Here is a 15,637-nt window from a genome sequence, read left to right on the forward strand (position 1 = left end):
GATAAATCATCACAATGAAGAAAAACTGTTTTGAAGAAAAACAATTTTTGAGGAAATGGAACTTTGAAGAAAATCAACTTGAGGAATTTCATGTTGTGCGGTGGCGTGACCCACCATATAAGAATGTTGATTACAAACGCCGCGTACAATTATCGTAGGGCCCTGAGAATCAATTTCTTCGTTGATTTCTTCACATTCAGAGTGATATTCTTCATCAGTTGAAGAAAATCGATTCATCATGTGTTGCACATCTAAGTCATCAATTTTGCATAAGTGTTAGGATGTGTGCATGTTTTTACAAAACATTTGAAGATTCTAAGATATTTAGCTCACACCGCAACTTGCAAAACCTTTTCTCATCCAAGGGCTTAGTGAAGATATCTACCAGTTGATCATCAGTCTTCACATGGTCGATGAGGATATTGCCGTTGAGGACATGGTCCCGAAGAAAATGATGATGAATCTGGATGTGCTTAGTCTTCGAGTGTTGTACTGGGTTGTATGCAATCTTGATTGCACTCTCATTGTCGCAGTAGAGAGGCACATTCTTTATGTTGATGCCGTAATCCTTGAGGGTTTTCTTCATCCATAGCAATTGTGCACATCATGAACCAGCAGCAATGTACTCAGCTTCGGCAGTGGAGAGTGATACGCAGTTCTGCTTCTTTGAGGACTAGCAAACTAGTGATCTTCCGAGGAAATGGCATGTGCCAGAAGTTGACTTGCGATCCACACGGTCACCAGCATAGTCAGAATTAGAATACCCTACCAGATGAAGATTTGAGCCCTTGGGATACCATAATCCTAGTGTTGGTGTGTGAGCTAAGTATCGAAGAATATGCTTCACAGCCTTATGGTGTGATTCCTTCGGTTTTTCTTGAGAACGTGCAGACATGCAAACACTAAGCATTATATCTGGCCTAGATGCACATAGATGCAATAAAGAGCCAATCATAGAGCGATATACCTTCTGATCGAATTCTTTACCATTTTCATCAGTGCCGAGGTGGCCGTTGGTAGGCATTGGAGTCTTGGCACCTTTGTATTCATGCATATCGAATTTCCTCAGAACATCCTTGAGGTATTTCTCCTTTGATATGAAGATTCCATTGTGTTGTTGACGAATTTGAAGACCTAAGAAGAATTTCAGCTCCCCCATCATAGACATCTGATATTTCTCACTCATCATGTAAGCAAATTCATCACTATATCGTTTGTCAGTTCAGCCAAATATAATATCATCAACATATATCTGGCACACAAATAGCTCATTATCATAGGATTTAGTGAAAAGAGTTGGATCGAGTGAACCAGGTTTGAAGGCTTTCTTCATGAGGAATTCCTTCAATGTATCATACCATGCCCGAGGGGCTTGCTCGAGACCATAGAGCGCATTTTTGAGTCTGAAGACTTTGTCTGGATTCTTTGGATCCTCAAAACCTGGGGGCTGAGCAACATATACTTCTTCCTCAAGCTTACCATTGAGGAATGCACTTTTCACATCCATTTGATATAATATGATGTTATGATGATTAGCATAAGCAAGTAGTATTTGAATAGCTTCAAGTCTAGCAACAGGTGCAAAAGTTTCATCGAAATCTATTCCTTCAACCTGGGTGTAGCCTTGGGCTACTAGTCGTGCCTTATTCCTCACCACTTGACCATCCTCATCTTGCTTGTTTCGAAAAATCCACTTGGTTCCGATGATGTTGTGCTTGCGAGGATCTGGTCGTTTGACGAGCTCCCATACGTCATTCAGTTTGAATTGAAGAAGTTCGTCTTGCATAGCTTGGATCCACTCTGGTTCCAAGAAAGCCTCAGCAACTTTTGAGGGTTCTATGATAGATACAAAGGAGAAATGCCCACAAAAGTTAACTAAATGTGAAGCTTTTGAGCGAGTGAGAGGACCTCGCGCGTTGATGTCATTGAGGATTTTGTCAAGTTCTACTTCATCTGCAATCCTTGGATGAGCTGGTTGAGGATTTCGTCTGGGCTGAGGAAGTGGTTCTGGAGAAATTTCCTCAGTAGCACCTTCTTGATTTTCATCAGTGATGGGGATAGTTTCTTCATCAATTTCCTCAGTGGGAACAATGTCTTCAGTAGGTTTGAGCTTTGTTGCTTCCTCAGGAGACAGCTTATCTGGATCAGAAGGCAATTGCTCTCTTTGCGAGCCATTAGTTTCATCGAACCGCACATCTACAGTCTTAACAACTTTGTTGTGATAGTTGTTGAAGACTCTGTAGGTGTGCGAGTCCTTTCCATAACCAAGCATAAAACCTTCATGTGCCTTAGGTGCAAATTTTGAGCTATGGTGAGGATCTCTAATCCAACATTTTGCACCGAAGACTTTGAAATAACTTACATTGGGTTTCTTATCAGTGAGGAGTTCATATGAGGTTTTCTTGAGGAATTTGTGAAGACATACCCTGTTGATGATATGGCATGCAGTGTTGATTGCTTCAGGCCAAAAACGACGAGGAGTGTGATATTCTTCAAGCATAGTTCTTGCCATCTCAACCAGTCCTGTTCTTCCTTTCGACGACACCGTTCTGCTGAGGAGTATAAGGAGCAGATAATTCGTGAGTAATACCAAGTTCATCAAGATAATCATCAAGACCAGTGTTTTTGAACTTTGTTCCATTATCACTCCTAATATGTTTGATCTTGATGCCAAAGTTCGTCGAGGCCCTTGAAGAAAATCGTTTGAAGATTTCCTGCACTTCAGTTTTATATACGATGATATGCACCCTTGTATATCTGGAATAATCATCAACTATGACGAAGCCATATAAAGATGCTGCATTGGTTAGTGTGGCATAGTGAGTAGGTCCAAATAGATCCATATGAAGCAATTTGAAGGGACGGGCAGTGGTCATGATAGTCTTCGAGGGATGCTTGGATCTAGTCATTCTCCCAGATTCACATGCACCGCAGAGATGATCCTTGAGGAATTTGACTGATTCGATGCCGATGACATGCTTCTTCTTCGCGAGTGTGTGCAAATTCCTCATGCCTACATGATCTAGTCTTCGGTGCCACAACCATCCTTCTCAGGTTTTTGCTAGTAAGCAAGTGTCTGGTTGTGGAACTTTGTCAGCATAGGTGATTTGCTCCAGAGGTGATGGAGTTAGTGGCATATTCATCAGCAAGCTTTTATCACCAGTCATGTGATGTGTGCAGCCACTATCAAGAACCCACTCAGTATTCTTGGGTTTGTCATCCTGCAGATGAATTAGTATAGCTTACCATCTCATATGCTTCAGATTTGAAGAATATGATATCAATTTCATTAGATAAGAATTTCATCACAACAGAATTATAAGGACGTGTGAAATATTTCTATTTCATCAATATTAGCTTGCGTCCTATCAAGCATTTCCTCAGGTCTCCAGCAAATTCTTCAGATGGTGATTTTCATCTGGAGACCTGACCTGCAGAAGTGATTAGTTCGATTTCTTCACCACCCACATCTGAAGGGGTGGTAAAGCATTCATCATCCTCCGAGCACCATATGAGAAAGGTGGCATTGAAGCTAATGCACTTCTCTTAACAGTAGGGGGTTAAAGTACTCATATGAATATGTAGAGAACTGGTTTGAGGATTTATGAATATAATGATTTGAAGAGTAACGCTCATATTCATATTCCTTGTAGTTTCCCTGCATGTTAGAAGTATTAGCACGGGAACGAGCATAATTTTGACCAGTTGAGGATTTTGATCCTCTTGAAGACTTTGGTCCTCCTGAGGATTTTGATCTGGGGTTCAGATTCTTCATTGGTGGTGTCATGAGGACATTCACCTGATGATTTTCAAGATAACTTTTGGGAACCTAGATTTTTCTCAAAGGAGGGCCATTCCTGCAGTTAGTTCCAACATATCGAGCAAATACTTCACCAGATTGATTTTTGAACAGTTTATAGTTGGAGTCAAATGACTCATCTGAGGAATAGGATAATTCACATGAAAAGCCAGTTAGATTGGACGGATCAAAAGGAGGCCAGTAGCAGCAACCCATGAGGTGTTGGGATACTGCTCAGGTTTCCAATAAGATCCATCACATTCAATTTCCTCTCAAAGGCAATTCCTTCTTTCCTCGGGTTCCTGTTCAAGATCTGCTTTTTGAGCATATCACAAAGGGTTTAATGTCCTTTGAGGCTTTCATATATGCCTGTCACATACAATTCCTTCAACCCTGCATTTTCATCAATAACATTTATGTTTTCCTCAAGTGAGGAAATAGACACTACATGTGCAGTTGAAGAATTTGTAGCAATAGAAGCATTTGACGATTCTGGTGAAGAATTAGCAGTTTCGCGTTCAATGTATTTAAGACATGGAGAAATGAATTCAGCTTGAGCAGCGCTGATCTGTTGAGCTAGTAATGAATCATTTTCCATACGAACATCATCATGAGAAATCCTCAGCTTCTCTAGATCAAGCTTCCTTTGAAGAAATTCATAGGAAAGTTTCTCATGATCAACGAGGAGTGTATCATAACGATCTTGAAGATTATCAAATCTAGACTCAAGATTTTTCACATCTTGAGTGAGGATTTGGGTAAGATTCATTTCATCATTCAACAGATCATCACTTCTATCTAGCAGTTTCTGAAGCTTTTCCAGTGCAGTTTGTTGTTTAGTGGCAATGATAGAAAGTTTAATGTAACTTGTTTTTTTATAATCATCAGGTTCACAATCACTTGAATCAGAGGAGGAAGCATCATTCGGTACCTTTGAACCTTTTGCCATGAAGCAATAGGTTGGAGCGAAGTCATCAGCATAGTCATCAGTGTGGATGCTGTTATCATCTTCTTCAAGGTTGAAGATTGACTTGCTGACGAAAGTGGTTGCACGTGCAAGATTGGCTTGTCCGGATTCTGAGTCTTCATCAGAACCCTCTTCTTCATCACATTCCTCTGATTCTGCCTCGGAATCCATTTCCTTGCCAATAAGTGCCTGAGCCTTTCTGAAACTAGTCTTCTTGTGCGATGAGGGCTTTGAAGATGAGGATTTTGAAGATTTCTTCTTCTTCTTCGAGTCATCAGAACTGTCATCCTTGTATTTCTTCTTCTTTGATTCCTTTCCCTAACGGGGACAATCAGCAATGTAATGACCTGATTTCTTGCATTTGTGGCAGGTTCTTTTCTTGTAGTCCTCGGATGAAGATTATGATTTCCTCATGTCTCTTCTTGAAGATTTACCGAACTGGCCACATCGTGTAAACCTGTGGAATTTCCTCATGAGCATTGCAAGCTCCTGTCCAAATTCTTCAGGGTCACCAATGCTGTCATCTGAGTCTTCTTTTTCAGATGAGGAAATTGCTCTAGCCTTCAATGCACGTGGTCTAGAATAGCTTGGTCCATATAGATCTTTCTTTTCTTCTTGGTGGAATTCATGAGTATTGAGCCTTTCGAGTATATCAGCTGGATCAAGCATCTTGTAGTCTGGTCTTTCTTGAATCATCAGGACTAAAGTATCAAAAGAAGAATCCAACGATCTTAGCAGTTTCTTCACAACTTCGTGATCAGTGATCTCCCGAGCTCCCAGTGCTTGGAGTTCATTTGATATGTCAGTGAGGCGATCAAGGGTATCTTGGCGGCTTTCATTGTCATGCCTCTTAAAGCGATTGAAGAGATTGCAAAGAACATCAACACGAGAGTCACGCTGGGTTGATACTCCTTCATTTACTTTGCACAGTCTCTCCTAGATAAGTGTTGCAGAGCCCAAAGCACTCACTCTTCCAAACTGGCCTGGGCTCAGATGGCCACAGATGATATTCTTCGCTTGAGAATCAAGTTGCCTGAATTTCTTCACATCAGCAGCAGAGACACTAGCAGAGAAGATGGGGATGCCATGTTCCGCAATATACCAGAGATCATTGTCAATAGCTTGTAGATGCATCTGCATCTTGGTCTTCCAGAAGGGAAAGTTCTTTCCTTCGAAAGTAGGACATGCTGTAGTAACCTTAATCATGCCTGCAGTCGACATAACTAAAACTCTAGGTGGTTAAACCAAAATCACACAGAACAAGGGAGTACCTTGCTCTGATACCAATTGAAACTGCGTTATATCGACTAGAGGGGGTGAATAGGAGATTTTTAGAATTTCATCACTAAGGACATTCCTTTTGAGGAAATTCCTCACTGATGACTAACTTACAGCGGAAACAGTAAAGGATCAGGAGTGCAAAGTTTCACAACAGCAGTTTTTAAGTGTGAGGAATGTGAAAATAGATTGCAAAGTGAGCAGGCACGCAGAAAACAAATGAGGATTAACTAGCATGAAGAATTTTGGGTTGAGGAATTTCAGACAAACTGTTCAGCAAATTCTTCAAACAGTGACAGTGAAAGTCATCAACATATAATATGAAGAATGTAAAGAGATGAGGAATGAGAACCTGTTTCACTGCGAAGACAGTTGTTGATGACCCAGTTCCAACTGCTGTGACAGTTGTACATCTGGTTTGGAGCGGCTTGGTATTGAAACCAAAAGACACATAGTCCCGGGACACACAGTCCCTACCGTATTCTCCTTGGGCTAAGAACACACAGTCCTCGCCCAACACTCGTGGTAAGTCTTCAAGGCAGACTTCCAAACCCTCACAAACTTCGTCACCCGGCGATCCACATTTGACTGATGGATTGCTCTAGACCATGACGCCTAACCGTCTGGAGGATGCACAGTCCTCAAAGGTAAAAGGCTTCAGTTCCACACACGAACAACTTCTTCAGTGATGCTCAATCACTTGGTTCTAGGTTTGTGGTTTGGTGTTTGGGGTATTTCCTCACTGATGAATTACTCTCGAAGACTCTGAGGAATTGGGTTTCTCTTATGACAAGTGTCAGTTTCTAACGGAGCAGCCAACCAGCTAATGGTTGTGGGGGTGGCTATTTATAGCCTGGGAGCATCCCGACATGATTTGACACTAATGCCCTTAAATAATATGACCGTTCGTGTGGATAAGACCAATGATGTGGTGTGGCTATCAAAACGGTCGGAACCCTCAACTGTGAGAGTCCTCATGTCACTCGTATTCCTCACTTGAGGCTTTTGGTAGGTTTAGGCTTGGGTTGAGCATCATGAGGAAATTCATTCCAAAGTGTAACTTCGACCCCCTTTAACAGTACGGTGTTCCTATTACTCAAGTGTGAAGAAAACAAAATAGAAAGAGTAAATCTTCATGCTTCAAAGTCTTCAGAATAATTTTCTTCAGGACACACCGAATTCCTCAAATTCAATATCTTCATGAGGAATACCAATTTCATCGCAGATTCTTCGCGATTCAATTCTTCAGTTTCGTACCAAGTTTTTCAACCGAAGATATATATTTTTAGGGGTCGATATTCGTCAAATATTTCAAACTCCTCAATGACTTATAGATCCTGTGTACACTCATGAACACATTAGATACTTAACCTATAAGTCTTCAAACCACCAAAATAACTAAGGGGCACTGGATGCACTTACAAATTTGTTCACCCTCCGTCTACTTGCTTTCATGAGAGAAGCCACTAGTAAACACTATGGCCCCCGGGTCTATTCACATCCATCGTTTACAACTCCGCTTTTACTTTGCTTTGTTACTTTGTTGCTTTCATTTCTCACTTGGCAAACAATCTATAAGGGATTGACAACCCCTTCATAGTGTTGGGTGCAAGCTTTTGTGTTTGTCCAGGATCTTGAGATAATCTTCCGCCGGATTGATTCCTTGGTTCTCAAACTAAGGGAAATACTTACCATCGTTGTGCTACATCACCCTTTCCGCTTCGAGGGAACACCAAGGCAAAGCTCCAAGGCCACGGGGGAAATCCTTTGCATACTTCCCTAGGAAGTTCCTTAAGGGGTAGCCGTAGCTGAAGGATTCCTGGTGCCGTCGACGCAACAATTTCCGGCGCCGTTGCCGAAGATCTTTTTGAGGTAGAAGAAGTATACCTGGCGCCGTTGCTAGGGATACACAGCAAACATCACGCGTCCCACGTGGGCCGCAAGGCCGGCCGACGGGAGCGCTGCCACTCACATCGCTTCACCTGTCCGCCGAGCGGTCACGTTCGCTGTAACACCCTGTGTTTAGCTTTCCTGACTAATTAACTTATTTCAAAAATTAGGACAAATTAAACATTTTGTGAATGATTGTGATGCTTGAAGTGACTGTTGTTTGCTTGGTTGCTTGCTTGCATGCGTGTGTTTGATTCTCAATAATTCCTGTTATTGTCCAGAATCAGCTCCTTGACCCAAACTCCTGCCTAATGATCACGCCATGTGTTTAGGACCAGAAACTATTTTTACCAAATATTATCTTCACCAAAAGCCTTTCCTTGAATTAAGGTTTCAAAACCCCTCATATGGGATTTGTACAAGTCCTCAATTAGGGAATTGTTTACACCAATTATTTTATTTAAAACCCATTATCAAAATGGCTTCCCAAAACCACAATATTATTATTTTAAAAGTTATTTACTATTTTATTTAAATGCCTTCGTGTGAGGCTAGAAATGGTCTCCTATGAAGGAAAGTTATTTTTATTTGCTTTCAAAATATTTGAGAAAATTTAGGGAAACTCAGTGGACATATATAGTCCATGCATATGAGTTTCAACACATGGTCATATTCAAAATATTGGGCAAACCCCTTCAAACCCCTTCCTGCCTATTTCAAGCTTTTGGAATATTTCTATCAGAAATATTCTCCATAAATTCCTGTAAAATTCTAGAATGTCACATATGACATATGTGATGATCTTGCCAAGTTTCAACTCAATCCAAGTTGGTTTGATTCCCCTAATTATTCTAAAACCCTATTTGTCCAGATGCAAATTTGAGCAACTCTACATTGAAAGTGTCTCCAATTGTGCTCAAATTTGGTGGACATGTTATGATACTCCAATAATGTATCCACAACAAGTGGTGCATCAAGGGAATAGAAGAACTGTCCCAAGACCCTCAAAAACCTTTCTGTTGATTTCTGACTTTGGAAAACTTTACATTATAAACTTTCTCCAATTGATCCCAAACTTTTTGGGTATGCTTTAATGCTCAAATAAAGCCCCCACACCAAAGATTGTATTTGTGGGAATTAATTTGAATAGTTTTGTAAGCAGAAAGTTATTTCGACCCATTTCATGGGTTTTCCAAGTCTACATTGGAAACCTTCTCCACCAAATCCCAAATTTGGTGTCCAAGCTTACCTTAATCTATTATTTGATTCTATTTAATTTCATATCCATTGAAGTTCATCTGGTTGCCCTGACACTCATCAAACACCTTGTGTGCACTCACATTAATGGCTACTTTTACCCCTTCCACTTTTACCCTTGAGCTCAACTTTCTACCACAGCTCCACATAGTTACATTTTACCTCCGATAAAATTTTCCTGACCTCTGGTCAATTATTGGAGGGATGATTCATGTAACTACTTCCCATTTTTACCCCTCGATCACCATTTTTACCTCTCGTGTCCCACTTCTACTTAACCCAAAAACCCCACCTCTTTCCAGAGGAGCCCCAGCATCCCAAAGGCATCATTTCAAACGAAGTTATGGCATGCTCGTGGGGGGAAAATGAGCAACACATCTGCAAGTTGAATTGTGGCTGAAATGTAGCTTTGTACAACAAGTACTAGCTACCCTCCCTTGCTTGAGCTGAAACTTTGCGGTGGTGTAGTCCTTCCATACCAGATGCAGCTAGACATAGTTTCACCCCAAGTTTCCCCCTCTGAAAACCATCTTTGCCAGCCCCAAGTTTAATGCTAGAATCTTAACCACAGCGAAAACCAATTCAAGCCAGCCCTAGATGCGACAAAACTGCAGAGTCTCCTTCGTGCATGTGTACCCTACGTGTTGGACATGTTTGACTGGTCATGAGTGCCCTCTAGGCATGAGTGGCCGCGGTGACCATGCTAGTAGCCTGCAATAACAATGCTCTACCTCTTGTCCTCTTGCTGCAGCTCATTTCCGGCCATTGCATCGTATCTCATAGCACCAGGGGATTCCATTTGACTGGTCCAAGTCCTTCCCAACGCCTAGAAGCAGCCAAGTATCCCCAGGGACGCGTGTCTTCCCCGTGCCATCAGAGCTCCAAGAGCTCCCGAGATTCCTTCGGTTGTTCCCTCCATTTTACCTCTCTCCCCAAGCCTCTGTTGCTCTTGCACCTCTCCCCCTCTCCCTTGGATTCCTCCAGAGCTTCCCCTTGAGCCCCCTCTCCTCCCATGGCCGCCATGGCCACCTTCGGCCATGCTCGCGCCCGGGCTCTCCAGCCCCCTTCTCTCCTCTTTGGCTGCGTAGAAGTGCCCCAAGAGCCCCTGCAGCCTCTCCACTTCTCCTCTAACTCCATGGGTGGCCGTGGCACCCTGCACTCTCCTCGGTTGGCCATGCCGCCCCGGTCAGATGCCGGCCCCTCCATCGCTCCCCAGCATGGGGAGAGGCCCCAAGGTGGAGCGGCTCACCGCCACGAGCGCTCCGGTGGCTGGAGCACCACCGGAGGTGGCCGGAGCCGCCGGGTCGAAGTGCCAGAGCGTCGGCCTTGCCTCCCTGTCCAGCCGGAGAAGAAGGAGCTGACTGGTGGGCTGGCGAACCCACCAGTCAGTGCTGGTAGCCGGGCCTGCGAGGAGTAAGTGGAGGCGCCTCCTGCGAAAGCCGTCTCCCCTACGGCCTAGGCGTATTTCGGGAAGTACGCCTTCGGTGCGGCCACCGGCTGCCCAGGTCGAAGCTACAGGGCTAGCCCATCACCTCCCCAGCGCCCTGAGCGTGATATAGCCCCCTGGAAGCCCCCTCCTTTGCTTTTTCTTTTATCAGTAAACTTCAAAAATACATAGTTAAATCATTCCAGCTCCAAAAATGTTGATTCAAATTTCCGCAGGTCCCTAAAATAAAGGGCTATCCAAAGATGTGCATTGAACATTTTTCCAAACAACTTTTATACTGTATTTATATTTAAATACAGATTTGGGGTGCTTCTAGCCCTGTCGTGGTTATAAGCCTGACAGTAGATGAGTAGGGTACGAAGGTAGAGGGCATAGTCCTAGCTACGGCAAGGTTGTATGAGTTCAGGCCCCTCTGCGGTGGAGGTAACAACCCTACGTCTCAGTGCTCTGGAGCTTTTGTGTCGAGTGGAATATAAATGTTACAGAATGTGAACCCTTTTGCCAGAGGGGAGGGGTGGCTTATATAGAGTGCACGGCCCCTCATAAGTATCCAGCCTTCAATGGTGCAATAACTAAGATTAAATGCAAACGTTACATGTAACGTATGACATAAATAACTATAACTACATTAGTCTAACGTACAACCTTTAGCCTCACTGAGGTGGCTTCTGGCCTTGTGTGTCGACTGGCTTCAGCTCTACAACGAGTGGAATCCAGTCGGCGAGTACAAGATAATCTTCCGAGTGATTTTCTGCCGAGTGGACAAGAGGTTGTCTTAATCCAGTCGGTAGGTATCTTGTGACCTTCAAGATAATAATGAGGTGACCTTGTGTACGACATATATGTCTGGCCTATGACCCTACCCTAGGGCTATAACCCCATCATTAGCCCCTGAATGGATCGAGGTTCAAGTGGTGAAAGTGTATCTGTAAATCTTGATATAGCAGACTGAGTTTGAATGCCCTTCAAAGTTTTGCCGAATTGGATGTCGATTGAAATCTTCGTCATTTGCCTTGATCAATTCTTCTTGGTACAAAATGTCTGAGTGAATTTGAAGATCCGAGTGAGCAAGCGAATCGGCGTGTGTGAGGGGATCTTCTGATGTGACCAGTCCCCCTGTCAGCTCTGGATTTTCTGGGACTTGGAAACTTCGGTTGTTGCGTATTACGCGGCGATGACATCATCTCCATCAAGCGGAACGCGTCGCCTCGATTCATGTGCCTCTTTTTTCCCCATGTATCTCGCGGTGGCCTGCGAAGGGATAAGTTGAGGGCCCACTTGCTAGTGACCCAGTCGGTTGGTTATAAAAGCCTCCAACGCTAGGGTTTTGAACGACATCGTCTTCTTCCTCTTCTCTGCTCTTACTTCTCCTTAGCCACAAACACAAACCGAAGCAACCAATGTCACTAATGCCACTATGACGAAAGGGGAAACCAGCAAGCTGGAGAAGGCGAAGAAGAAGGGCGGCGCCAAGTCCAAGAAGCAGGCTCTGCCGCCGGGCTGGATCCAGGGGGATTTCCTCCCATCCACTGTGCGGAAGGAGGATCTCCTCGACCTCGTCGAGCATGGAATGCTGGCAAACAAGTCTTGGAGGCCTCCTGGAGATGAGATCGAGCCCGAGCCGCGGAGGGACATGAGATCGAGCCTGACGCACATCAAAAGAGGTTTCTCTCTGCCGCCCCATCCTTTCATTCGAGGGTTCCCAAACTTCTTTGGGGCACAGTTGCATCACTTTGCTCCGCATGCCATCGCCCACCTTTCTTGCTTTATCACCTTATGTGAGTGTTTCTTGGGGTGTCCTCCTCACTGGGGACTCTTTAAATCTATCTTCACCATGCGTTCTCATCCTGTGAAGAAGGTCAATCCGAGTGATGACAAGACCCATGTCATCCAGTTGTGTGGGGGCTTAGGACTTCAAAAGAGAGCCAAAAGTAGCTATCCCGCCATGACCTTTCCCGAGTTGGTTCGCAACTGGCAAGCCACTTGGTTCTACTGTAATGATGTCACTTGCCCGAATATGTCGAGTGGACTCCCTCCCTTTACTTTAGAGCGACCGAGTGCTCCAAGGTCATTAGTGTCGACGAAGGAGGAGAAAGCCCAGGTAGAGCCTTTAGTCAAAGCGCTGATTGGTCTGGTCCAGAACAAAGTGATAGGAATGGATTTTTTAGAGACCTTCCTTGGCAGACGCATCCAACCTCTCCAAGCTCGGGACCACACTATGTTGCATTATACTATCCCTCAAGACTCCACTCGGTCTCATCCTGAGGAAGTGGATGAAGACACAGTAGCGAAGTGGATCCGCAGAATAGCTGGTCCTTGTGATAATCCGATGGGGGCGAAGAGGGTCCTGCCCTTCTCTACTCAAAACCTCCAGAGACAATGTTAGTTCTGCTCTGTTAAATATTTTTGCGTTCAAACCGAGTGCTTGCAATTTCCTTGTCGACTGAGCTTGTGGATTGCATCTTGCAGGCGTGGACGAACTTGCATTCTCCGGTCCCAAATGACAACAGACTCAATCTCGAGGAGGGGAGCATGGAGGATAGTGCGGAGAGCGAGGAATATGTTGAAGACAGCAAAGAGACCGAGGAGGAGGAGTCTGAGGAAAGCGAGGAGGAGGACTCGTCTCCTTCTCGCCACGAGCCCCGGTGCAAGCTGCGTCACAATAACGCGGGCACTCCGAGCAAGCTTTTGGCGTCGAGTGGCTGGAGTGCCAAACGCATCAGGGGATCGTCTGGTGAACCAGTAGAGCAGCTTGCAAAGGTGTCTAAGCCCAGCGAACCCAAACCTCGGAAGGCGCTCCCTAGAATGAGGATCGCCATGCCCGTCGCCTCTACGTAAGTACTTAACCTTCTCCTCTTATCTGAGTGAACTTTTCTTGTTGATGATGACCGAATGGAATTACATTGATAGAGCTGCTACCTCTGTAACATCGCCGCCGCGAGGGGGCGAAGACTTCATAGCTAGATATTACTGTTTTTTCACTCTGTGTTACTCTTCCATGTGTATGATTTTCTGGCTGTAACTTCTGGTGTTTCTGTCTGCCAGCAGGGCCTCCAACAGAGGTCATCCAACTGGATAACGATGATCAAAGACAACCCACTGCTGAGGTGGAACCCATTGTGTCTGAGGTGCCTGCGGCGGAGATGCCTGTAGCGAGTGCTCCGCCTGTCAGTTCGGTTGTTTTCACCACAAGGCCGACTGGGTTACAATCGGGCGCTCCATTTTTTTCTATTGCAGCCTTAGGATTGATGTCGCCCACCAGGGTGTACACGACGCGTCGAATCCCTGAAGATCAGACTGGTGCCGCCAAGGAGGCTATGGTCCAGGCAAAGCTGATGACCCAACAAGGGAAAGGAGCCTATGACGCCATCGTCTCGGTGTATAACAACAGTGTGGTGCTCCAAGAAAACGTCTGAGTAAGTGCGACAGTATGTTTGAATTCCGACTCACACTAGTGGTTGTTTTTGTAGAAATGTCTTTGTTTTATTTGTGTTCTAGTGGGGTCACTCCGAGTGAACCCACTGGGTGTAGTCCCCAAGACCACTGTCGAGTGCTTGCACTGGCAGGGGACATAATCAGTAGAGACTTTTCTTTTTTGTTGATCATAGTCAGCCAGAGCTGATCTGGTTGAGTTTTGAATCTAGTGGGGGCACGCTAATTGCACCCACTGGATGTAGTCCCCGAGACTATTATTAGTCGGTGGTGAATGATAATAGTCTGCAGCACTTGAGTGTATAATCTTTTTGGCTCGTCAGGACACACCTGATTGAGTGGTAAGTGTGTGGGGTCACGTCGAGTGAACCCATTGGGTGTAGTCCCCGAGACCGCTGTCGAGTGATTGCATCAGCAGGGGTCTGATCGGAAACATATCTTTTCCTTCAATCAAATGAAGTTTCTATCACTCGGAAGTGCATTTACGTTGACCATATATCACTCGGAAGTGAGATGTATGTCGTCTGATGGTTGTCTTCTGATTCTTTCAGAAAGCTTGTGAAGTAGGCTCTGCGTATGCTACCTTGGCTGCAGAAAAGACTCAACTGTGTGCGAACCTGGAAGCGGCTACAAATGAAGTAGCTGCTTTGAAGAAAACGCTGAAGGAGAAGGACAAAGCATTGATGGAGGCTTAGGCAACCAGTAAGAGCTTGTAGGTGGAGGTGGAGAAAATGCAGAAAGAGAGGTACAAGTGGATGAACTAGTTGAAGGATATGAGCAAGAGGGCGAATGCTCAAGAAAAATACGTGGGAGACTTTGCCACCAAGATGCTGGAATTACTCACTGGTAAGTGTCTTGTCGAGTGAATCTTGTAATTGATTGTGTGTTATTTTTATGATGATCTTGAAACTTCACCCGCACATAATTTTGCCAAGACATGGGGAAGGAAACTGAGGAGGTCGAGCCCTCGCTTGACCCAATATATACTCCAGTCGGTGATGACCCAGCTCTGGATCTGTTCCGTGTGAACTCCCGATTGATGAAGGTGTAGAAGTACATCACGCGATTAAGGTCGGTTGTGAGCAAGATCGACAAGGAGCTATGGCGAGAGGATGATCTCCACCATGACCTGGAGGCAATGATGACTCGAATGGAGCAGATTCCTCAGCGGGTTCAAGCGTGGAAAAAGTCTGCTACTCGGTGTGGGGCTAACATGGCTTTGTCACTCGTCAGGGTCCATTGTAAGGAGACTCGGGAGGAGAAGCTGAAGGCGCTGCAGGTTGCAAACACCAAAAAGCTTCGGTTTGAAGACTTCATGGATACCTTCATTGATACTGCAACCCGCATCGCCGACATCATTGACCTCGACACCTTCGTGGAACCGTCTATTCTAGGTGAGCCATGAGGAAATCGAACACTCGCGTGAAAAACATTTATTTAGCTCGGTATGCCGAGTGGTTCTGTAAACACCTTAAACTTCGTTCGGGTAATAACCCGAGTGCTTTTGTCTTGCGCGGATAACCTTGATCTGCGCCGGGTATCATTGATGTCCTCGTTTCGACCGAAT

The sequence above is a fragment of the Hordeum vulgare genome, chromosome 2H (assembly GCF_904849725.1).
Source record: "Hordeum vulgare subsp. vulgare chromosome 2H, MorexV3_pseudomolecules_assembly, whole genome shotgun sequence".
NCBI classification, from domain to species: domain Eukaryota; kingdom Viridiplantae; phylum Streptophyta; class Magnoliopsida; order Poales; family Poaceae; genus Hordeum; species Hordeum vulgare.